The 24,130-nt window shown below is 46.1% G+C and overlaps 2 non-coding genes across 2 annotated transcripts; both read right to left on the bottom strand.

Annotated features, from left to right (window-relative positions):
- Positions 1-3,809: 3,809 nt before the first annotated feature.
- Positions 3,810-3,881, bottom strand: TRNAE-UUC (transfer RNA glutamic acid (anticodon UUC)). Its single transcript has one exon. It is a non-coding gene; the product is annotated as a tRNA-Glu (tRNA).
- A 296-nt stretch (positions 3,882-4,177) lies between these two features.
- On the bottom strand, positions 4,178-4,259 carry TRNAS-UGA (transfer RNA serine (anticodon UGA)). Its single transcript has one exon. It is a non-coding gene; the product is annotated as a tRNA-Ser (tRNA).
- Positions 4,260-24,130: the final 19,871 nt, after the last annotated feature.

The raw sequence follows: 24,130 nt of genomic DNA, 5'->3' as shown, positions 1-24,130 counted from the left end.
AGAGCCTTGGGGGACCCCACTGGTCACAGGACACCATGATGAGTGACTTCCATCAATTACTACCCTCTGGGTCCGACCACGGAGCCAATTTCCCAGCCAGTGGATCGTGAAGGACCCAAGGCGCCAATTGGCCAGTTTCTCCAAGAAGTGATCATGGGAAACCAGATCGAAGGCTTTTTTGAAGTCAAGATATATGACATCAATCTCATCTCCCTTGTCCAGGTGATAGGTCACCTGGTCGTAGAAGGAAATGAGATTGGTCAAGCAAGACCTACCCGCAACAAACCCGTGCTGGCTATCCCTCAGGATGTTGGCGTTGGCCAGTCCATTAAGGATGGCCTCTTTAATAAACTTTTCTAAGATCTTCCCTGGGATAGAAGTCAGGCTAATGGGCCTATAGTTAGCCGGATCCACTTTCCTCCCTTTCTTGAAGATAGGCACCACATTGGCCTTCTTCCAGTCTTTGGTGCTACACCAGAGTGCCAAGAGTTTTCAAAGATCCGTGCTAGAGGCTAGGCTATGATGCTCACCAGCTCCTTGAGTTCCCTGGGGTGAAGATTGTCAGGGCCGGCTGACTTGAAGGTATCCAGCTTCTCAAGATGTTCCTTCATGAAGTCAGCATTAATGGAGGGCAGGGGATCACCCTCACCCGGACTTCCCTGTCCCGTAGCAGGCATGGGCATCCCATGGGACTGATGAAAGACCGACGCAAAGTACCTATTTAATAGGTTGACTTTTTCCTGGGCGTGAGTTGTCAGTTGCCCCATCTGGTTCTATATGGTGACATTACTACAGTGCTATGCTTTCTTGTTTCCTTTTAACCTGCGCAGTACGGGTGGTTACTGAGCCATGGGTGTGACGTACGAGTAAATTTTGCAGCTATGTCACTGAAGTGGTGTGCTATACTGGGGGAGTATAGGTTTCATAGTTTCATAGTTGGTAGGGTCAGAAGGGACCTGAGCAGGTCATCAAGTCCGACCCCCTGCCATGGCAGGAAAAAGTACTGGGGTCAAACGACCCCAGCAAGGTGTTCATCTAACCTCCTCTTAAACATCCCCAGGGTAGGAGCCAGCACCACTTCGCTTGGAAGTTGGTTCCAGATCCTAGCCGCTGTGACTGAAGTAGCGCCTCCTGATGTCTATTCTAAATCTACCCTCTGCCAGCTTGTGACCATTATTTCTAGTCACTCCTGGTAGTGCTCAGGGGAACAGGGACTCCCCCAATGCCTGCTGGTCCCCTCTGACTAGTTTGCAACAGGTCACTAGATTCCCCCCCAGCTTTCTCTTGTGGAGGCTGAACAGGTTCAGGTCCCTTAGCCTCTCCTTGTAGGGCCTCCCTGCTACCCCCTGATCATGCGGGTGTCCCTATTCTGGACCATCTCCGTGTGTCCACATCTCTCCTGAAGTGCGGTGCCCAGAACTGGACGCAGTACTCCAACTGCGGCTTGACCAGTGTTGCATAGATGAGAAGGATCACCTCCTTGGACCAGCTCGAGATGCATCTGCGGATGCATGAAAAGGTATGGTTGGCCTTCCTGACCGCGTCCCTACACTGTTGGCCCATGTTCATTTTGGCATCAATACTGACTCCTAGATCCTTTTCTGGCTCTGCACTGACGAGAAGGGAGTTCCCCAGCCTGTAGGTATGCTGCTGGTTCTTCCTCCCCAGGTGCAGCACCTTGCACTTGTCAGTGTTGAAACCCATCCTGTTCTCATTCGCCTACCACTGTAACCTGTCTAGGTCCAATTGCAGCCTGTCCCTCCCTTCTACTGTGCCCACATCCACCCACATCTTAGTGTCATCTGCGAATTTGAACAGGGTGCTTTTTACCCCCTCGTCCAAGTCACTGATGAAGATGTTGAACAGCGCGGGCCCAAGGACCAAGCCCTCAGGGATCCCACTGCCCACATCTCTCCAGGTTGAAAATGACCAGGCCACCACCACTCTCTGGATGCGGCCCTCCAGCCAGTTAGCGACCCATTTGACTGTGTAGGTGTCGACGCCACAGTCCCCTAGTTTTTTAATGAGAATGGGGTGAGAGACTGTGTTGAAGGCCTTTCTAAAATCCAGGAAGACTACATCCACTGCTACCCCTGTGTCTAAGGATTTTGTGACCTAGTCATAGAAGGCCACCGGGTTGGTCTGACAGGACCTGCCTCTAATGAACCCGTGTTGGTTGCCCATAAGCATAACCTCCCCTGCTGGCCACTCATGGACATGCACCAGGATAATTCTCTCAAAGAGCTTACCCAGGATCTGGGGTCAAGATCATCAGGACCAGCTGATTTAAATATCCAGTCCCTCCAGAAGTTCCCTGACTAGATCCTCACTGACCCTAGGTCTGGGTGTGCCTCCCCTGGGGCCTGCGGGGGTCCTGGTGCATGGGCTGATCTGGTCCCTGCTTAGGAAAATGGAGGCAAAGAAATTGTTAAATAGGTTAGCTTTGTCATCTGGTGTGATGACCAGATTTCCTAGTGTGTCTTGCAGAGGCCCCATGTTACCCGGAACCTTCTTTTTGCCCTGTATGCATTTAAAAAAGGACTTCTTGTTGTCCTTGATCCGGGTCTCTAGTCCCAGTTCCATCTCCGTCTTGGCCTTCTTGACAGCCCCCCTACAGCCCCGAGCAACCAAGGTATAGTCCTCCCTGGTGATGGCCCCTCCCTTCCATTGGGTGTACAACTCCCTTTTATCTAGATGTTCCCATATGCTTTTGGTGAGCCATGGGGGCTTTTGCACCCTCTTGCCCCCTTTGATCCATGTTGGGATTACCTCCCTTTGGGCTTGGAGGATTGTCTCCTTAAGGAACGACCACTCTTCTTGGACACCTGACTCCCCTCCCCTCCAGGTCCTCAGTGCTTCCCCAACTATTCTCCTTACCTCATTGAAGTCCGCCCTCCTGAAGTCCAGAGCTGCTACCTTGCTGCAGGCCTTTGCCACCTTGCGCTAGATGGTGAATTCCAGCAGGTGATGATTGCTGTTGCCCAGGTGGTCAAGCACCCGCAGCCCCCTCACCAGGTTGTTGCCCATGGCCAGCACCATGTCCAACAAGGTATCTCCCCTGGTGGGGCTATGCACTTCCTGGGTTAGATGGAGGTCCTGTATTTCAGCTAGGAGCCTATGTGAGCAGTCACACCTGGCTGACTGCTCTTCCCAGCAGATGTCTGGAAAGTTCAGGTCACCCATGATGACCACGTCTTCTGACCTAACTACCTCCGTGAGCTGACTTAAGAATTCCCTGTCTAGCTCTTCTCTTTGGTTGGGTGGTCTGTAGTAGACCCCCACCGTTAAGTCCCTTGTATTCTAATGCAGAGCACTTTAGTGTGCCTCTCCTCTGACCTTGTGCTACTTGATGAGGATGTGTATTCCTCCTTGACATAGAGTGCCACACCCCCACCTTTCCTGTCCCTCCTATATAGCCTATAGCTCTTGATATTCACCACCCAGTTGTGCGCTGGGTCCCACCATGTTTGTGTGAGCCCCACTATGTCTGGCTTGGTGTCAGCTAGCAGGAGGGTAACTTCCTCCTGCTTGTTCCCCATACTATGAGTGTTTGTGTAGGGGCATTTGAGGCCTCCTGAAGATGTGTGTACTGGCCTCCTAATCTCAGTACTGCCTTGGCCCTGTTGCTTACCTGGGTATTTGTTCTGCTTGTCATCAGTCTAGGCTGGGCTGTTTTTGTGGGTTCCGCTTGGTTTAGTGGTCCAAGGCTTCCTCTGCCCTCATCTTCCCCTTCCCCCAATGAGCCTAGTTTAAAGCCTGCTGGAGGAGATCCGCCAATCTAGAAGAGAACACATGGTTAAAAATGTAACTTCCCATACTGGGAGTTGAACCCAGGCCACCTGGGGGAAAACCAGGAATCCTAACCGCCAGACCATATGGGAAGTGTTAAAAGACTGATAGCACCCCAGGCACAGGATAGTAGACCCAGCACTGTCTTTGAATTTGGGACTGTATTCTTTTTAGTAATTACTTTTTTTTTTTTTCAGTTTACTAGCTTGGATTTTGCTTTCCACCTCAGGTAGAAGGCTATAGTTTTCCTTTCTTAAGAACCCAAGGGATTGTTCTCCACACCCTTCAAGAACTTACTGCTTCCTCTTCAGGCTTTTTGAAACTTTAAATAGCCAGAATTGAACATTTCAATGCATTGCATGGAGCAAGAACTTAAAACAAAAACATACACTATGAGCAGGATTTGAACCTGCGTGGGGAAACCCCATTGGATTTCAAGTCCAATGCCTTAACCTCTCAGCCATCACAGCTCAGTCAAGTGGGTATAGTAAGTTGCCTGATGTATTCTTCATACATTTACCTAGTTTAGCGAGGACAATGAAGTATTGAGACTTATTTTTAAGGACAGAAGATCCTGAAAAAGATTGTAAATTATACAAAACTTTAACTCACACATGGAGAGTCCCAAAGGTTTATCAAAACAAACAGTATCAAACACATCATATTAACTCATGCTATCCAGTCACAAATGGATTACTGGAAAGATTAAAGAAAATGAGCACCTTGAGTCACAAAAAGACAGAGTTCTCTATTTGACTAAAGGAATGCAGCACATGTTATTACAAGTCAGATGTCAGCAGTGTTGTTTATGAGAGGTATTTAAGGCCTCCACTGGACTGCCTAATGGCCAGTCTATACCGAGAAATGTTAAGAACAGTATCTGACGACATGAAAGAGTCATGCCAAACTGTGCAGTTTTCACGTGGGAGGGACAAGTCTTAGCAAGAGGCACCAGAGGTAATTTGTGGAAGTTTGGAGTGATTATGTTGCAGCTCTTCTGGGTAGAGGACCAATGGAAGAGAAATGACATGGAGAAAATATTTTAAATGGCTTTAAAACACCGGTTCAGCAAGACTTTCTGCACCCATGACACTTGTTTGAAATCACAAAGTTTACAATACAGCTACAGATAGTGATGTGTGATAGTACCAGACATTTATGTTCCTACCAGTGACTACAAGTGTCTCTAGCACCATCTTCTCAGTATTAATAAAGCTATGGCAGATAATCCAGATATGCTTCCAGATGCATCAATAGGAGCATAGGTGCATGACATGGGAGGTGATAAAGGCCTTTTTACTTAGCACTGATTAGTTCTCATCTGGAGTATTGTGTATAGTTCTGGGCTTCATGTTTTAAAATAGTCCATGGATAGCGGGGAGGGGTCCAGAGATGGGCAACAAAAATGCTAAAGGGCTTGGAAAGCAAGTCATACAAGGATAGGTTGAAAGAAATAGGCTTGTTTAGCTTCCAGAAAAGGCATTTAAGAGGGGACATAACAGGAGTATTCAAATATCTGGAAGGCTGCCATAAAGAAGAAGGAAACACCTTTCTCTCATATTGCAGAGAGCAGGACACAGGCCAATGAAGAGCAGCAAAGAAAGTTTAGATTGGATATTAGGAAAAATTTCTTTACTGTTAGTACAGTGAGGCAGTGTAATAGCATGCCTAGAGAAGCTGTGGAATATCCATCATTAAAGGTGTTCAAGAAGAGGTTGGATAAGCACTGATCAAAGATGATCTAGGAGTACTATGGGTATTTCCCATGCTTCTAGGCTTTGGTTGCTTCATGGGACCAGGAAGGAATCTTTCCCTGTCCTACTGCTATGTGTGTGTTGTGGGGTGTTGGGGGGTGGCCTCTTTCAGAAGCATTGGGGATTGGCTGCAGCCAAAGCTGAGAATTTTGACCGGGATTGTGCCAATGTTCCTACTGGGACTTAACCGTGGAGGTTCCTGGCTAGATGTCCATGCCCTCCACAAAGAGTCAGACTACTCACCATATTGGGGTCAAGAAGGAACTGTACCCCATGGTCAGGTTGGTACATCTTGGTGGGGGGATTTGGTTTCCTCTGTAGCAGGGGCTATGGCCCTCTTCCTTGTATCTCTTGTGCATATTTTAATGACCCTCGGAGGAGGAGGACATTCACCATTGTTGTACCACTGCGTTACCTGTAGCATGTTCAGATATTATGTCTTGTGGTTGTGTCAGGGATTGCTGTGTAGTTATACTAACAGGTAAGACAATGGATTTATATAGGATATTTTGGATAGGGATGATCCTGCCTTTGTTCAGGGATTGGACTAGATGACTTCTGGAGGTCCCTTCCAAACCTACTTTGCTATGACTCTATGAAGTTGAACCTAGGATCGTATGTATGGAAGGACCTACCAGAGAAAAGTTGTAAACCACATTTCAGAATGAATTTGTAGCATGTGTATTTACAGCAGTTTTAATAATTATGTATGTGCCATTTTTAACCTGTCTTTACACTAAAAGAGAAGGGGTATTTAGTACACAAGAACAGTGTAACATTCTTTGGGCCTTCCTTTTTTCCATGGCAGAAGCCACTTGATGTATATACACCGGGTTGTGTGTTTAAAATATAGGTTGGTGTTTTATGTTTGTGTCCCAGGGGAGCGGGAGCACTGGGAGACCCCCGCGGCGGCCAAGGGGTCTGCTTACCTCCCGCAGAACCGGAAGAGCCGAAGAAACTCCACGCGTCGGCGCTGCCGGTGCGGGTCGTCAGCCGGGCGTTTATCCGGCTGCAGCTGAGCGGCGGGGGCGGGGCACGCCGGCCAGGAGGAACAAAAGGCGGCCCCGCCGAGGCAGCGGGGCAGCTGAAGGGAGAGAGCTGGAGCGCGGAACCCCAGCGAACAGAGGATCAGCTGCCACCCACAGGGTGCGGGACGACGCCGTATAGAGGCGGAGCAGGCTGCGAGCAGCGCAGCGGAGCTCCCAGGAGCAAGACGACGAGGGGAGAAATCAGCCCCGTGAGTGGGGCAGCAGCCAGCAGGGAACCCGATGCCCGGGGCAGCAGGAGGCGCGACAGCTGCGCCGAGAGTGGGGCTAGCTGTACCCTGCACTACGGAGCCGACAGCGTGGGTAACTGCGGCAGGGACTATTGGGGAAGCAGGGAGGACATCTGCACCCCAAGGAAGGAGGGACCAGGTCAGCATCCCCACTGGGAGAGACATACCCGGTCCGAAGACCGCTGTTAGTGGCTAGGGGGACCGAGCCAAGAGAGGACGAGACGAGGACGGGTTAGAGGCCAGGATAGGAAGACCTGAGGTGGCGTATGGCTGGGGCGTAGGGGAGGACGGAGCCCCAACAGTACCCGCGGAGAAGCGTGCCGGCACCAGGGGATACCCCAAGGGAAGACCCCCCACTGGAAGAGTCATCAAAGTCGTGGCAGGCGAGTTCTGGGGTCCCCCTTTATACCAGATGGGGTAAACCCTGGGGCGTACCAACGAAGCCCGGGTGTGCAAGATCTCGGGTCCGGGCAAAGGCGGCGCGCGCACTCTTGATCGAACGGAGGCGGGTACAGTTTGTACAGTGGCTAGGTACAGACTTTCAAAAAGCCTGAAGCGGAATCGATTTGAGTTGCACAGTTTTCTGTAAGCAGTGCAGTTTAGATTGGTAGTGAACAGAACAAATGTTTGCCTGTTGGTGGCGGGGGGGGGGAAGGGAGGAGGGGGGCGAGACAGGCTGCGTATCTTAGACTTCCCTTTTTAAACCAGTCTGTGCACTGAACTTCTGTTCTGTTAAGGGTTTAGACAATTTTTTGATCACTTATACTGGTGAAACTGTAATGTCTATATCTGGCCACAGTTACTAAATGTGGTTATCTAGAACCCAACTGGGTAATGTCTTTTTGCCCATATTCTTTTTAGTGTTGTGTAGAGGAAAGACAACATACTGCACCACATGCTAATATGATTACCATATTTGCCTACCCTGAATGTCATGTGTTCAAATCGTATTTTTGCACCAAAATCTTTGTGTAGTCATTTCTAAAGCACCCAACATAATAGTGATTGTTAAACATCTACTTTCCTGATATAGATGTTCAGATGCTACCCACTCTGGAGTTCAACCCAGTGAAGTACATGAGAATTTGGGACTGCACCAAGGCCACCATTTCCTTTGGTCTCCCCAGTCACGTTTATGATATATGCCTCCAATTTTACATACTCAAAGAAAACTCTCTTGTGTAACTCTTACACCTTTATTTTTTAAATGACTATTGACACCCAGGTGAATAAGGCAAGTAAATTATAGAGGCAAAGAAAACAGGCCAAGATTGGGGTTATAACAGTATCTCATCATATTTGTACACTCCTCCTGTTTGCATCTTCATTAGGCTTAATCCTGTTGCATTGTTCTTCAGAAAGGCTGTCAAAACAATACTCTTGATTAAATCATGTGAGAGTGCCATTCTTTTAGATTTATTTGGATCTATTACATGGCAAAAATGACAAAATAGTTCCCGTGTGCATGCAAAAACATATATGAAATGTTAAAGGAAGCCTGAAACAAGGCCTTTGCTTAATAGTAAGCCAAGCATTGTGCTAATAGTTTGACACTACAGGTATTGGTTTTTCTTTTCTGTCCTAAAATCTTATATTCAGAAACACAAGCTTATTCATTTGCTACTTTAACATTTTCTGCTTCTCCTATTATAATATGCTGTCTATACTGTGTTAAAAAATAGACCTAGATTAATGCAATGTTGACAGCAAAATCACCAAAGAAGAAAACTGCTGCACTAGATAATTTTTGTAGGTCACATTCCTCAAATTTCACAAACAGTCTGAGAAGACTATTTATGTAATAAAGCATGACAGGGATGATGATTATCATTAAATAATCAAACCCTGGAGTATTTTAAGGTACAAAGCATAACCAAGCATGTTTAATTTCCCAGAAATGTGATTATCCAGTAACATTCAGTGTCATCTGGTTTCTCAGGTACCTATTTCTACTTAATTAATGTGTGTGAGTGTGTGTGAGAGAGTGAGAGAAACACAGTTTTAAATAAAGCAGTGGCATCATACCTTAGATTGGAAAAATGACAAGCACTTCTACAGCTGAGCACTGTGAGTTTGCATCTTCCTTTTAATATCAGAAATAATCAAAATCTATGTATCACTTCTGATGCAGGAGTAGAGACAAGATAATGTACTAAGGCAAAATATATTTGTACTGATTACAAGGGGCTTCTGATGGGCAGTGGCAAAGGATTAAAATAACATAGATCACAGTTCAATATGTTAATGTCAGGGAAATTCTGAGCCATGTTCTGCCATCAGTTTTAAAGAAAATATCCCCATGGGAATCAATAGGGAAGCTCTGTAGATACTGATGTCATAATCTGATCCTCTTATTTTAACACCCTCCCCACCCCTTGTGTTTAATATTTAAAAATCCTGACACAGCAGAATGATGCTGAACAGGAAATTGGTTACATCTCTTTACAACAAATAGCATGTTGAAGCTGGAATGTCAACTTTCACTCAGAAATTCCTTGTTTCAGTCCGTTTAAATCACGGTATTAGCTTTAATACTGATATAACACGGCTTCTCATGGTAATGTAATAGGTACTGCAAGAAACATGCTATGATCAGGCAGAATCCATCTCAATTTGCTTCTCAATTGTTCCTCCAAAAGTATTGTAGGTCAGTCTGTATTGTGGGTCAGTGCAAATGTGCAAGACTACTTTCATGAGGTTGAAGGCATAAGTATGGACATTGCCTTTGAGGTCTGCAGCTTTTTCAAATATAATGTTAGTTCACAGAGGGGTTTTTGTTAGCCCCTTGTAGCAGCCATTTCTATTTCCATTGTATCAGTCTAGAGGAAATTCAACATTCCCAGTAAGTGGGATATTTTTTTCCCAAGCGCTCTAACCCTTTCAAAATATTTTTTTTCTCATGATTTTTTCAGTGCATGTAATCATAAGGTGCGCACACTCTTTGTAGAAGTAAGACTGAACCACAAAACTTAGTTTTGGATCCAAATATTTCCATTCTCCAGGAGGGCTTAGAATCAAATTTAAAGCTTGGGGCCAACTCCATTAGTATGTCTGTCCCACTGGGCATGTCTACAGATGCCCCTACAGCACCGTTGTTACTGTGCCATCATTTAGTACTTCCTTTAGGAAGCCATTACTGTGCCATGCTGGCAGTGCATGGTTATTTTTAGCCACCATATTGCCATAAAAACATGCTATAGCAAGGGAGCGCTTCATGTAGATGTGCCCACTGCATATTAATGGATTTCATTCCCGTGATCATTATTCTGGGTTTATACCAATCTAACTATTCAGTTCATTGAAAGCATATGAAGTATTTATGAATGTGAGATTAGAATTTGACCTTATCTACCTTATACTAAAATGGAAATTACAAACAGAAAATGGTGCTTCAGGGCCCAGCACAACTTGCAGAAGACCTATGACTTGCTTTAAGGTTCATAAACTGGGACTTTTATCAGTGGGAAGTGTGCAGACTTAGTTTTGGGAAGTCTTATAGAAGAGCTGGTCATAGAAAATCATAATGGAGAGAAAGCTAAATGAATTTGCTAAAAGAAAGCTAAAAATACTAGCTTGGGAAAACAAAGACTGAAAAAGGACATTGGGGCTGTAGGGAGCATAAAGGATCATTTAAGTTTCAAAAGAACAAACAGAAATGCAAAAATCTAGAACTCTTGGTTCAGAGATGACACCTCTTTATTAGACCAACTAAAAAAATTACAAAAAAAATGTCTTTTTCTGCAAGCTTTTGGGCTCACAGTACCTTCATCTGGCTCAGAGAAAATTTAAAGATGATAAAAAGTCCACATAGGTAGGAAATAAACTATATTTTTTGCACAGAGGGAGTTGAGGATGGAAGTCTGGTCCCTCTGGGTCCACAGAGAGACACTTGCACGGAACCAGAGTGACCAGACTTCCATCCTCAACTCCGTCGGTGCAAAAATGAAGTTTATTTCCTACCTATGGGGACTTTTTACAATATTTAAATTTTCCCTTAGCCAGATGCTGGGTTGTGAGCCTGAAAGCTTGCAGAAGAAGACATGTTTTTGGTAATTTCTTAGTTGGTCTAATAAAAGGTGTCATCTCTGAACCAAGAGTTCTAGATTTTTGCATTTCTTTTTGTCTCAAAGCAACACAGATACCAAATACATCCCTAAAAGAATGAATGGGCATGAACACACTGTTAATTCCTGCCTTTGGAATTCAAACAAGTTATCTCAAAGTAAACAGTGCCCTCAAGAGACCATAACTAACGGTTCTGAGACTTATTTCTGCTAGCCTGTTAAACAAATATCAGTGAGAAGACTTCAGTGGAAATAGTAAAAATTGAGCTTGTCACTAAAATGATAATGTGAGAGTGAAAAAAGGGGTTGGATAAATTATTAGATAATAGATCATCATTAGCAAAGTCATTCATTTAGTAACATTTTGAGATCTCTTGCCTTCCCAATTTGCTCTTGACAAGTCAGCAAATCTGGATGAGTTTTGTGAGGTTTTGTAGAATTCAGTACAGAAATTATAGTCACTGACAGCTGCCCTTGAAAAGTCATAATGAACTGGGAAAGTGTTAAGCACTATGGGACAAAGATATCTGACTACTCGGGTTCCTTATTTTATCGACTTTTGAAATTAATTTGCTATTCTAATGCACTGGTTGGGCAGTGGTCTCTGTTTGTAGAACCACACCAAGGAACTGCAACCTAAAGGACATTTCAACAATGATTAGACCTCCATTCTCAATCTGTGAAATCATTGTAAGGGAATAGATAGCTGCAAGTGTCTGTGTGTAACTCACTCACTCACTCACTCACTCACTCACTCACTCACTCACTCACTCACTCTTTATTTATCTTGATGCTCCTATTCAAGGGAAGTGGGAGTCCTCATACCCTTAAAAACTGTGATTAAAAATGGGCTATATTGAAAATAAATATAGAACATAAGGAAACAAAAGCCTATAAGCTTAGGATCAGAAACATAAACGTTAACAACACGCCACAAATTTCAAATTATTGTTAAATTAGCCGCCCCGCCCCCTTGCACTTAATCTCTTGTATTTTTGGCTAAAGATTTCTAAACTGCAAATCTGGCAGACTGTTAGTAGGAGTTTGTTTTAAAAATGCAATCCCTTTACTATTTATGCTATCTTAGAGTTTCTGTTTAAGAATGGACAACAAAAGCAGCCTTGTGAATTGAGATATGCTGGATGGAATACAGGTGAAGAGAGAGCCTCTGACCATTTAGGGCTTTTGGAATCCTAACCAATACCTTGAGTTGCACCTGGAAGTGAGTCCAGCCCCCTGCCCAAAGGCAGGAAGTCAGCTGAGGTCATAGGATCCCAGCAAGATAAGCATCCAATTTACTCTTGAAGGTGTTCAATGTAGGTGTTTGAACCACCTCTGATGGCAGGCTATTCCAGACCTTGGGGGCTCGGACAGTAAAGAAATTTTTCCTTATATCCAGCCTGAAACGATCTTGCAGTAGTTTATGACCATTCAACCTCATCATCTCTTGGGGCGCTCTGCTGAACAGACATTCCCCCAGATCCTGGTGAACATCCCTGATAAACTTATAGGTGGCCATCAGATCATCCCTGAGCCTGCGCTTTTCCAGGCTAAAGAGCCCCATAGCTCTCAGCCTGTCGTTATAATGTCTGTTTTCCTGACCTCTGATCATGCACGTGGCTCTTCTCTGGACTCTCTCAAGCTTCTCCACATCCTTTTTGAATTGTGTGGCCCAAAACTGGACGCAGTACTCCAGCTGCGGCCTCACCAAGGCCGAGTACAATGGAAAAATGATGTCCTGGGATTTGCTTGAGAAGCATCTACGGATGCAAGCCAGCGTTTTGGTCGCTTTACTAGTCGCAGCATTGCATTGAAGGCTCGTGTTCATCTTGTGGTCAATCATGACCCACAAGTCTCTTTCTTCTGTAGTGCTAGCCAGCGTAGCACTGCTGAGCCTATAAGGATGCTGCAGGTTTTTTCCCCCAAGGTGGAGAACCTTGCATTTTTCACTGTTAAACACCATCAGGTTCTCGTCCACCCAGTTGCTGAGCCTGTCCAGGTCACCCTGGATCGCCCTCCTGTCTTTAGGTGTGGATGCTTTGCCCCAAAGTTTAGTGTCATCGGCAAACTTGGCCAGTTCGCTTCTGACTCCAGTGTCCACATCATTAACGAAGATGTTGAACAATATGGGTCCAAGGACAGCCTTGGATACCCCACTGGTCACAGGGCACCATGACGATTGACTTCCATCAATTACCACCCTCTGGGTCCGACCACGAAGCCAATTTCCCAGCCAGCGGGTCATGGTGGACCCAAGGCCACAACTGGCCAGTTTTGCCAAGAGGTGATCATGGGATACCAGATCAAAGACTTTTTTGAAGTCAAGATATATGACATTAATCTCTTCTCCCTTGTCCAGGTGATAGGTCACCTGGTCATAGAAGGAAATGAGATTGGTCAAGCAAGACCTAACCGCAACAAACCTGTGCTGGCTATCCCTCACGATGTTGGTGTCAGCCAGTCCATTAAGGATGGCTTCTTTAATAAACTTTTCTAAAACCTTCACCGGGATAGAGGTCAGGTTGATGGGCCTATAGTTTGCCAGATTCACTTTCCTCCCTTTGTTGAAGATAGGCACCACATTGGCCTTCTTCCAGTCTTTGGGCACTACACCAGCGTGTGAGGTTTGACCTAGAAACTACTATGCAAAGCCCAAGCAAAAGTGAATGTCATGTGACAAATGCCCATCTGCAATGATAAGGAGGAGACAGTCTTAGATAAAGGAGGCTTGAAAACAAAAGCAGAATCAGAGGACTGGGTCAAAGAGCTCATTAAAATACTAAAAATCACGCCCCTAGGTGGGGAGAAAGTATGCTAATGAAACATACATGTATGTTAATGAGATACATAGCTAAAACACAGGTATAGAGACATGCTCAGTAAAGAACTCCTTGCGTCATTCCTTTATAACCAATTAGCAAACAAGGATGCTTATGAAGGTCTAAAATCCCTGTATAAAAGGGGCTTAGAATTAGAAATCTGGTGTGCTTGTTCTGTGAAATTATTCCGCTTGCACCTTTTATTGCTAGCAATAAATCTTCTTTATACTTTCACCCCTGGTATCTTTATTGGCCTTTGCATACCAGGCACGAACCCAGACTTGAGCTGGGGCTCAACAGTTTTTGGCACCCCAGATGGGACTGCCTTAGATAAGCTTTGCCCAGACTAACTGACAACCAGCTGATTTGCTCTTCCTTATCAAATGTCAGGCGTGCCCTGGGATCTCTTTTCCTGGTGAGACTTTTTCTTCAGGGGGAGCTGGATCGCTGAGGCGGCAGTAGCCTAACGGTGCAACGCCATAGAGTGAAAGTACCAGTAACAGGCACCTGGGTGAGAGGGTAGAAAGGGCATAAGACCTACCGTCAGTACGCCTGACTGGGATTATCTCTGTAAGTATTCTGTCTGGCCCGAGTCCAAGATCAGTGATTTTTCCCCTGTGAGGACGAGGACTAAGAACAGATCCCTGGATCCCAGGTAAGTCGGATGGTCAGAACCGGGAAGGCAGCCCTGAGATGGGTACTATTAACAGTAAGGTTAGGAAATGTACCCCCCTCTCTTGTGTATTGGGACATTGGGCAGAGTTTGGTGGGGATCCTATGACTAAGAAGAAAGCTAAATTCTTCTGTGAAACTGCGTGGCCACGCTATCAGCTAGATGATCAAGAACATTGGCCTCGGGAGGGAAGTGTTAATTATAATACCATCTTACAATTGATTTTGTTCTGCCGGCAGAATGGTAAATGGGAGGAATTGATGTATGCGCAAGCGTTTATGTCTCTTTGTAGAGATAGAAAGATTTTGGAGGAATGTGGATTGGGGGAGGGGGTTGGGATCTGTGAGATGGCTGTGGTTCGACCAACTGCAAATCCTGTCCTGGACTGTCCGGAGCCAGAGGCTCCCCCCCCTCTGCTGCCTGTACCTTATTCTCTTCCTCTTCCCCCTCCTCCTCCTGATTCATCTGATTCCTCATTGGCATCTGCTCTTCCTGCTTCTTCCCCCCCCCCCCCCGAGGCGGAGGTTGAGAATACTCCCCGACCCAGGGATCTGGAACAGTGCCAACCATGGCCGTCAGGTGCTTGGCAATCTCCAGAATCCCTGACTTCTCCTGATATAACCCTGGGAGGTGGGTGGAGAGTACAGTTAGGAGCAGACTCCGGGGTTAAGGGAAAACATCACAGGGAATCTGATCCTGGCCGTGGGAAGGGAAATGGGGTATTTCCCTTAAGAGAACAAGTGGTACCCGGGCCTCTCGAAGATGACAGTGAGCCAACCTACCGTCGAACCTTTGTGCACATTCCTTTCACTACATCAGATTTGTATAATTGGTGGAACAATAACCCCAGCTTGAGAGAGAATCCTGAAAAGGTACGAAACCTGTTTAAAGTGATTTTCAAAACCCATAACCCAACCTGGGCAGATGTTCAGTCTCTTTTAGATATCCTGTTGACACCAGAGGAAAGGAGGATGGTAGTGAACAAAGCTCGTGAGTACGTGGAAAAGGAAATTACCGCAGGGAACCTGCAAGGAAATAGAGACGATCATGTCCCCATCCAGAAGCCAGATTGGAAACCAGACCAAGATATGACCTCCATCCGTGCCTATCGAGAATATATCCTCCGAGGATTGAGAGATGCTGTGAAAAAACCTCAGAATCTCAGTAAGGTGTATGAGGTTCGACAGGAGACTAATGAGACCCCGAGTGCTTTCTTGGAAAGAATTTACACTACTTTCAGGCAATACACTCGTGAGGACCCGGAGGATGCACTGAACGCTCGCATGGTAAATATGATCTTTATAGGTCAGAGTGCACCAGACATTAGAAAGAAATCGCAGAAGACAGACGGAGCAACAGGTATGCCTATTTCCCAACTAGTAGACATTGCTTACCAAGTATTTACTAACTGAGAAAGTGTTCAGGAAAAGCAACAGGACAAGAAAGAGGAGAGAAAGATGAAAATGCAGGCAGCCCTAGTGGCAGCTGCAATCATGGGAAAACCTAGAAATAAGGGATCCCGGAGACAGCCTCAGAGACAGGGTCCATTAGAGAAAGATCAGTGTGCCTATTGCAAACAAAAAGGACATTGGAAGCCCGAATGCCTCTATCAGAAAGTTGGGGAAGGTGAAAAGATAAAAGAGGAGAGCAGTGGATTGTTCGCTTTTGGAAGGGATTCAGATTGAAGGGGACCGGAGGCCCGGGAGGGAAAGATAACCCAGATCCCAGTGTCCCCTGACGAGCCTCTGGTTAAAATGCAACTAGGGGACAGAGATGAATTGGTAGATTTTCTCATCGATACAGGTGCTGCCCATTCTGTCTTAACTCAAAAACTGAAACCTTCAAGTAAAAAGACTGTGCCGGTGGTAGGGGTTACAGGGAAGGCAGTAACACGACCCTTCCTACAGCCAATGACCTGTAATCTTGGGCAGGCCGAAGTTACCCATCAATTCTTGTACATGCCAGACTGCCCCGTTCCCCTTTTAAGGAGAGACCTCCTCTGTAAACTGCAAGCTACGTTGTCGTTCCAGGATGGGCAAATGTTTTTAACAGTGCCTCCTGAAAAGGGGTGGCATTTGCAGGCTTGCCTTCTCGGCCTTCTCCGAGAGGAAAGTACACCAGATATTCCTCAAACCCTGCTCAATGCTGTTGTTCCATGGGTATGGGCAGGTCACCGACCCGGGAAGGCTAAAAATGCTGACCCTGTGAAGATTCAACTTTTGCCAGGGGCCCAGCCTGCATGTGTGAAACAATATCCAATGCGGATGGAAGCCAGGAAAGGACTGAAGCCGTTAGTTAAACGGTTCCTGGAGTATGGCCTTCTCCATGAATGTACATCAGTTTTTAACACACCCATCTTGCCTGTGAAGAAGCCTAAGAGTAATGAATATCGTTTCATCCAAGACTTGAGAGCTGTAAATAAAGTCGTTGTGAGTATATACCCGGCCATGCCTAATCCGTACACCTTGCTATCTGCTTTGAACCCAGATCATAACTGGTTTACGGTTATTGATTTAAAAGATGCTTTCTTCTGTATACTGGTAGAGAGGGGATCTCAGGAAATATTTGCATTTGAATGGGAAGACCCAGATACTAGCATTAAGACTTAGTTTTGCTGGACTATCTTACCCCAAGGGTTTAAAAACAGCCCAACCCTGTTCGGCACTGCATTAAGCAAGGATTTACGTAGGCTAAAACTGCCACTGTCCTGTGCTCTTTTGCAATATGTGGATGACTTGCTTTTAACAGCCACCACTGAAGCAAGCTGCCTGGAAGGAACAATTTGCCTCCTTAATTTTCTGGGACAGGAAGGATACCAGGTATCCAGAAGTAAAATGCAGCCCATGTCACAGAAGGTAACATACTTGGGATTTGAATTACAGCCTGGTCAGAGAGCCCTCTTGCCAGAAAGAAAAGAAGCTATATGCCGGCTAGCACCCCAGAAAACAAAGAAACAACTACGAGGATTCTTAGGTACAGTAGGTTTTTGCAGGATTTGGATTCCAAATTTTGGGGTTATTGCAAAACCTCTGTATGGAGCTACACAAGGTGATGAAAAGGTGCTCGAATGGACTGAAGAGTGTGAGCAAGCATTCTGCCAGTTAAAGCAGGCTCTCATTGAAGCACCCGCCTTAGGACTACCGGACATGAGTAAGCCTTTTTCCCTTTTTGTGAATGACTGGGGGGGGGGTAGCCGTGGGAGTCTTAACACAGAAATTGGGTAGCTGGCAACGACCAGTGGCATATCTTTCTAAAAAATTAGACTTTGTGTCATCCGGATGGCCTGCTTGTCTCCGGGCTGTTGCTGCCACCTGTCTGCTAATACAAGAAGCTGAAAAGTTAACCCTAGGCCATGAAATGACTCTATATGTGCCTCACGCAGTGCTTACAGTCCTGGAGCAGAAAGGAGGGAACTGGTTAACCCCGGGACGAATGGCTCGATATCAGGCCATCCTCCTAGATAAGCCTGAAATAAAATTAGCCATTTCTCGCACTGTAAATCCAGCAACACTGTTGCCATCTATGGGTGACACACCAGATCTTGTGCATGATTGCCTGCAAACATTGGAAGCTGTTTATTCTTCAAGACCAAATTTGAGAGACAGACCTCTTGAAAAAGCTGACCTGGAGTTCTACACTGATGGCAGCTCGAGTATGGAGAATGGAATTCGAAAATCCGGATACACTATCGTGACTACACAGAATGTGATAGAAGCAGGACCTTTAAACCCATCTGTTTCAGCTCAAAAGGCTGAACTCATTGCTATGACTTGGGCTTTCCAATTGGTGGCCAACAAAACTGTCAATATTTATACTGACTCTAAATATGTTTTCCTTGTTTTACATGCTCACGGAGCATTATGGAAAGAGCGGGGTCTACTCGATGCTAAAGGAGCAAGCATTAAGCATAGCAAGCAAATAAAAGCTCTCCTCAAGGCAGTCTGGGAACCAAAGGAGGTAGCGGTAATGCATTGTAAAGCACATTGGAGAGGGAACAACCCCTCCACAAAAGGTAATCGATTTGCTGACGCTACAGCAAAGAGAGCAGCTAAAAGACCTCAGACAGACTTGCTGCCAGAAGTAAGTAATCTGTTACCTCTCCTCCCAGACTTATACCAGCCTGTGACACCACAGTATGGGGAAAGAGACAAACAATTGATAAGAGAGTTTCAAGCAAAGAAGGGGGAGCACGGGTGGTTAGTAGCAAAGGATGGTCGCATTATCATCCCAGCTGCCTGGGTTCATGTGGTAGTAAAGAGCGCTCATCATGGCACCCACTACAGACCCAGGGCCCTGGTAAGGTGGATCAGTCACTATGTAACTGGAGTGGGATTAAGAGAGGCTGCCAAGAAGGTATCAGAGACATGTGAGGTCTGCCAGAGAAATAACCCAAAAGGAGGGAGAAAAGAAACTTCAGGACATCAGAGAATAGGCAATGGGCCAGGAGAAGAATGGCAGGTGGATTTTACTGAGTTGCCCCGGCAACAGGGGATGAGATATCTCCTCGTCTTTGTGGACACTTTCTCTAATTGGGTTGAGTGCTTCCCATGTCGGACTGCCCAAGCCCGAGAGGTGGTCAAGGCACTCCTATGAGAAATCATACCTCGCTTCGGACTTCCAAAAGGAATAGGGTCAGACAATGGCCCACATTTCATTGCACAACTTACTCAGAAGGTTTGTGAGTTCCTGCGAATCAGCTGGCATTTACACACCCCTTGGAGACCCCAGTCCAGTGGAAAGGTGGAACGTATGAATCAGACCTTAAAAAGACACCTTGCAAAGATTTGCCAAGAAGCTTGACTCAAATGGCCAGAGACCCTACCCTTGGCCCTGTTACGAGTAAGGGTCGCACCACATTCTAAATTGGGATTAAGCCCATTTGAGATAATGTATGGTAAGCCTTACCCTCTGAGTCTGCCCATGGGTACTGAACAACAGTTACATGTTTTAGGGGAGGGAATGATTAAAGAATATGTATGGTCCTTGGTTTCTGTTTTGTCTTCCATCCATCAGCAGGTACGGGACGTGCTGCAGACACAGGACCAGTCTCCTGCCCTGGAAAATCAATTATTACCTGGGAGTTACGTCCTTGTGAAAGATTGGAACGAGGAACCACTTCGAGCCAGATGGAAGGGCCCATATAGGGTACTTCTAACGACACCGATGGCCGCAAAGCTCGAAGGAATCAAGACTTGGATACATTCCAGTCGCCTAAAGCCGGTGGCTGGACCGGAACAAGAAGGAACCCCTGCAGACTCCGGGACCGGAGGCAGAGAACAGTGGAAGGTGGAGCCAATAAGAGACTTAAAATTGCTATTCAAAAGAAAGGAACTTTAAATAATTTGTCAATCTTTGATCAAGTTTTACAAACCTTATTATGAAATTGTTCAAGGTTTTATTGTGGGGCGTCCTGATCTGTCCACTCCTACTCATAGGAGGGGAAAACCTTTTACAACAAAAATTTGACCCTCAGGAAAATGTCTGGATTTATCTGGCCCAGGAAATATTAAATAGAACGGACTTCTGCTTAGCGGGAGGGATCAATGCTCACCTGGTTTTTACCTCATGCTTAATTGCAGTACCTACCCCTTTGAAAATTTTACAAAATTATACTATGCTGAAAGATGTAGAGAAGAAAAGTACATATCAGGATATATATAAGTGGGGGACTATTGTAAAAGAGAAAAGCAGAGACATGTTTTCTGTATGGGTTCAGGCAACAGCTAATGCTTCTGAATGTTTCCTAATAGTTAATTGTACTAATAATTGCTTTAAATTGAACCAAGGTAGAAAAATCCTCTGTAATAAGACCAGTCAAATATCCTATGTATACACACATACCATCCTTCCTTGAGGATGGTTTCTGGCCTGCGGGAAAATGATATATTCATACCTTCCAGCGAATGGTACTGGGGGACCATGCACCATTGCCCGGGTAACTGCAGCTCTTCCAAGGAAATCTGACCTAATGCACACTGAACAAACCCCTCTCGGTGGGAGGTTTAAACGAGCATACACTACTCTCACTGCTGATTGTGACGAGAATGATTCCCCTGGACTATTATCTAAGGCAGAATACATAGCATTAGCTGCATCTATGGTGGGGGTTCGAGGTGTTGCTGTAAGTAATAGCAGAAATCTTAATACAGTGGCCTGTGTTTTAGCAAAAGAACTAAATGCTACATCCCGAGCGCTCTCAGCCCTGAATGCTGAACAAAAACAATTAAGGGACGCTGTCTTAGAGAATAGAGCCGCTATTTATTATCTCTTGTTACGACACAATCTTGGGTGTGAAACTTTAAAAGGAATGTGCTGCTTCAACCTCACTGATAATTCTGTGCTAATTGAAGACAAAATTGGTGCCTTACAACGATTGGCACAGACGTTGAAAGAATCATCTGGCCTAGACTTTTCCTGGTTAACTTCCTGGCTTCCTAATTTTGGATGGTTGAAACAGTTATTTAGTATGGTTGTTTTATTTTGTATTATAGGGATTATGGTCTGTTGCTGTATCCAATGTTTACCTGTTTTTTTTATCTATCTTCAGGCCTAAGGTGAATCAAATGATTTTGCAAACAAAGAAAGCTGAGGATACTAGATTTGTGTTAAATCAAATTGAATGGAGCAATTATAATAAAAATAATTAAAAATGCTCCCGAGAGGGGAATGTGAGGTTTGATGTAGAAACTACTATGCAAAGCCCAAGCAAAAGTGAATGTCATGTGACAAATGCCCATCTGCAATGATAAGGAGGAGACAGTCTTAGATGAAGGAGGCTTGAAAACAAAAGCAGAATCAGAGGACTGGGTCAAAGAGCTCATTAAAATACTAAAAATCACGCCCCTACGTGGGGAGAAAGTATGCTAATGAAACATACATGTATGTTAATGAGATACATAGCTAAAACACCGGTATAGAGACATGCTCAGTAAAGAACTCCTTGCGTCACTCCTTTATAACCAATTAGCAAACAAGGATGCTTATGAAGGTCTAAAATCCCTGTATAAAAGGGGCTTAGAATTAGAAATCTGGTGTGCTTGTTCTGTGAAATTATTCCGCTTGCACCTTTTATTGCTAGCAATAAATTTTCTTTATACTTTCACCCCTGGTATCTTTATTGGCCTTTGCATACCGGGCACGAACCCAGACTTGAGCTGGGGCTCAACAAGAGCATCAGGAGTTCTCAAAGATCCGTGCCAGAGGCTGGGCTATGATGCTTACCATCTCCTTGAGTACCCTGGGGTGTAGATTGTCAGGGCCAGCTGACTTGAAGGTATCCAGCCTCTCAAGGTGTTCCTTCACAAGGTCAGCATTGATGGTGGGCAGGGAATCTCCCTCACCCAGACCTCCCTGTCCTGTAGTGGGCATGGGCATCTCATGGAACTGAAGAAAGACCAACACAAAGTACCCATTTAATAGGTTGGCTTTTTTCTGGGCATCAGCTGTCAGTTGTCTCATCTGGTTTACCAGGGGTCCAATGTTGCCCTTGCTTTTCCTTTGGCTCCCAACATATCTGAAAAAGGACTTTTTATTGTCCTTGATGCTCGAAGCTAGTTGGAGTTCAGTTGCAACCTTGGCTTTCCTGGTTTGCTCCCTGCAGGACCGGAGCAGTGCAGAATATTCCTCCTTGGAGGTGAATCCCATCCTCCATCCTTTGTAGGCCTTTCGTTTTAGCCTCAGGAGGTCTGCTAGATCCCTGGAGAGCCAGGGGGGCTGCCCTCTTGCTGCCTTTCCTCTGAGATGGAATAGCATTAGCTTGTGCATCAAGGATCGCTATCTTGAGGAGCAACCACTCTTCCTGGAGTCCCCTCCCCCTGGGGTTGTGGTCCCTTAGGGCTTCACTGATAAGCCTCCTGAGCTTGTCAAAGTTGGCTTTCTTGAAGTCAAGGACTTCAGTGTTGCTGACTGACTTGCTAGCTTTATGGCAGATGGTGAAGGTGATCAGCTCATGGTTGCTGTCACCCAGCTTCCCATCGATCACTAGGTCGCCAAGTAGGTTATCCCCAGGAGCCAGTACCAGGTCGAGCAGTGCTTTACCTCTTGTTGGCCAGTAGACTTCTTGAGTCAGGGAAAGGTCATCCACTGACAACAGGAAGCTTTGCGACCGCTAATATTTTGCTGAGTGATCCTCCCACGAGATGTTTGGGTAGTTGAAGTCACCCATGACAACCATGGTCCTTGAGCATGTGGCCTCGGCCAGTTCCTGGGTGAACTCCTGGTCAAGCTCTTGACTTTGGGTGGGAGGTCTGTAGTAGACTCCCACCCTTGTGTCCCCTGTGCTGTGTTCCCCACGGATTTTAACCCAGAGGGTCTCTAGTCGTCCATCCTGGTCACTAACATCGGCTTGCAGGGATGCGTAGCTTTCCTTAACATAGAGAGCTACACTCCTGCCCCTTTTATCTACTCGATCTCTCCTGTACAGGGTATAGCCATCTATACCCGTGGTCCAGTCATGGGTGGAGTCCCACCAGGTCTCTGTTATCCCTATGACCTTGTAATTATTTGTGTTAAGCAAGAGGACGAGTTCCTCCTGCTTAATCCCCAAGCTCCTGGCATTTGTGTACAGGCAGGCAAGTGTCCCCTTGGGGGCTCTTGCCTTGCCCACAGATTGTACCAGGGCTGGGGCAGGGGTGGGCTCCCTGAAGTGCCTTGGCCTGCTGGCTTTGCAAGGGTTGCTCAGCGGGCCAGCAGTGATGGTAGTCCCCCCGTCCCCCAGGGGGCTTAGTTTAAAGCCCGGTGGAGCAGGTCAGCCAGTCTGGCTGAAAAGAGCCTCCTCCCCAGGGGAGAGAGGCGGAGGCTATCTCTTCCCAGCAGCTCACTGCCTCTCTCGCCAAAGGGCGGACTGTGGTTGTGGAAGCCAAAGCCTTCCCAATGACACCAGCGCCGCAGTTTTTGGTTCACTACCTGGATCCTCCTCTCCCTCCTCAGCTCATACCCGAGACTGTCGTTGTCATCGTCGCTGATGCCAACCACCAACTAAATGTAGGGTTTGTTGTAGAGGTTCCGGATTCCCCATGGGGTTTGGTTGTCTCTCCATGTCGTCCTTTGATCAGTCCGTCTTCGCACTTCCCGGCCAATGCACCAGTGTGGTGCAATGCAACCTCTTGCAGCCCCAGCAGAGCCTGCTGAGTTGCCAGCTCCCACAGGCAACACAGGCTCAACTGCAGCTACCGCCCCTACTCTCCCCAAGACAAAATGTAAAGTGTTTGTCGTGGGAGACTCCATCCTGAGTGGGACTGAAGGAGTAATCTGCTGCCCTGATCCCTTAGCTCATGAAGTCTGCTGCTTTCCGGAGGCCTGCATCCCAGACATTGCAGAGAAGATACCTAAGCTCCTGCAGCCCATAGACCACTATCCCATGCTCCTTATTCATGTGGGCACCAATGACACGGCTCGGAGCACTCCCAGCTGGGTCATGAGGTACTACAGGGATTTGGGAGCGGGGCTAAAGGGTCTGGTGCCACAGGTGGTGTTCTCTTCGATCCTCCCAGTCTCGGAGCATGTATTCTTATCTGGTAGCAGCTTTGGAAGCGGCATTCCCCGGGTCTCCTCGCCGCGGCCGCACTTGCTCCTTCACACAGGTTCACCTGTGGAGATGAAAAGTCATTTACAAGACAACTAACACCTCACCTGAATAGCTGACTCACAGGACTGAGCTTATAGTGAGTTCAGAAGGAGTCTGATGCATTAGGCTGCTGTCACTTCATTTTGGTTTAGCTCATAGATATGTGGAATTAAATAAGTGGAGACAAATG

The sequence above is a fragment of the Alligator mississippiensis genome, chromosome 3 (assembly GCF_030867095.1).
Source record: "Alligator mississippiensis isolate rAllMis1 chromosome 3, rAllMis1, whole genome shotgun sequence".
Taxonomy (NCBI): domain Eukaryota; kingdom Metazoa; phylum Chordata; order Crocodylia; family Alligatoridae; genus Alligator; species Alligator mississippiensis.
Note: the sequence above shows the minus strand (reverse complement) of the source record. Positions and strands in the feature narration are given on the sequence as shown.